We start from the raw sequence: 1,798 nt of genomic DNA, 5'->3' as shown, positions 1-1,798 counted from the left end.
ATCTTCCAGGGAAGAATATGAGGATGTGAGGAACAATGGAAAGAGGAGGAAGGAGGAGGCAACTCACAGAGCTGAGGGAAAGCAGAAAGGAGAGGAAAAGAACCAGAGATTCACAGGGAAAAATCCGCAGAAGAGAGTTCCCGGGGCCTATTGAAATTTTGCAATTGGGTCTTTATTATTAATCACAAAAGCTATTATGTTCTTTATGCCAAGCAAAGATCACACACGATCCCATTCCATCCTCCCAACCACACTTGAAGTGTGTGTTATTATCTGCAGAACAGTTCTGGGGATGGCTGGGGGCAAAATCCAAACCGCAAGGGGCTGAGAAGCGACAGAGTGGGGAGAATGTAGTCTTCTGCCTTTGGGATAAGTTTGGGATAAAAAGAGATTGAGCCCTTGTTAAAGGCTAGTCAGCGTGCTGGCCACTTCAGCACTGCTTTCCAATTTCATCCGAACAAAAGTCTAAAAGGGATGTGTCCTTATTCCCCTTCAAAGAAAAAACTGGGATTTGGAAGGCCAGTATGATCCAGGAGCCAATCTTCCTTTCGATAAGCCTGACTCTGCTACAAAGGAGGGGACAGATAGCTGCAACAGACATTGGCTGCTGGCTTTACTCCACCAGGCCAGGCTCCCTGCTAAGAATATTTACAGAATTGTCACATTGAAAAGCCAATTTATTTATTTCAAGTTTATTTATTTTGAGAGAGAGAGAGAGAGAGAGAGAGAGAGTGAGCGAGCAAGGGAAGGGCAGAGAGAGAGGGAGAGAGAGGATCCCAAGCAGGCTCCAAGTTATCAGCACTCACCGGTCAGCATGGAGCCCAATGCGGGGCTTGAACTCACAAACTGTGAGATCATGACCTGAGCTGAAACCAAAAGTCTGACGCTTAACCTACTGAGCCACCAAGGTGTCCCTGAAAAGTCTATTTAAATGCTAATTTCATTATTAACAGTAAGGGCCAGGAGTCAGACTCCCTGAGTTTGGAGCTCAGCTGTGCCATCTAGGAGTGTCCTTTTCCCTCAGTTTCCTCATCTGTAAAATGGACTTCCTTGTGAAAATTCTTTAAAGATAATGCAGGGGAGGGGCGCCTGGTTGGTTCAGTTGGTAGAGCTTGCAGCTCTCGATCCTAGGGTTGTGGGTTCGAGCCTCGCATTGGGGGTAGAGAGTGCTTTAAAAAAATACAGGTGCAATATAAAGAACAACGAGTGCTTAGGGCATGAGAAGTATGGGGTAAAATGTTAACTAATAGTGCAACCTCCATTTTACAGCCAAGAAAAGAGACAGTGAGTAAAGGTCTCAGAATTAGCAACCCTAACAGCTTGCTCTGGATTCCTGGATCCCCCAGAGGTACTTGTGTTTCATCCTCACCCACCTTCCTGCAGAGAAACCCCTTTAAAGGGGAATGAAGTGGTGAACCCTGTGTGTTGTGGTGTGTTTACTTGTTTGTTTTTGAGATGCACCGACTCACACATACTCGTCTCCTGGGGAGAGATGCAAAGGGTAGATGGGTAAGCCCTCAGAGAGACCGGAAGAGGTGGCCACCGGGCACAGGTGTAGGGTCCACAACTTAGATAAGGAGAGGCTCAGGAAAGGAGGCAAGGATGCTGTTCCCATCTTGATTTTGTCTGGTATCAGAGGCGAAACAATCCAGGAGGAAGTTTGCTTTCCTCTGCCCTCTTGAAGGCTGGGACACAACCAATATCCTTGAGGGGATTAAAAAATACTCTGTCCCTCCTACCTTTTCTTCCTCCTCTCCCGACCACCCCACCCCTACTTCCTCTTCTCTCTCTCCCCCTG

Source organism: Herpailurus yagouaroundi, unplaced genomic scaffold (genome assembly GCF_014898765.1).
Source record: "Herpailurus yagouaroundi ecotype Mexico unplaced genomic scaffold, PumYag 28, whole genome shotgun sequence".
In the NCBI taxonomy this organism is placed as follows: Eukaryota; Metazoa; Chordata; class Mammalia; order Carnivora; family Felidae; genus Herpailurus; species Herpailurus yagouaroundi.
The sequence above is the reverse complement of the archived record's forward strand: the minus strand, read 5'-3'. Positions refer to the sequence as shown.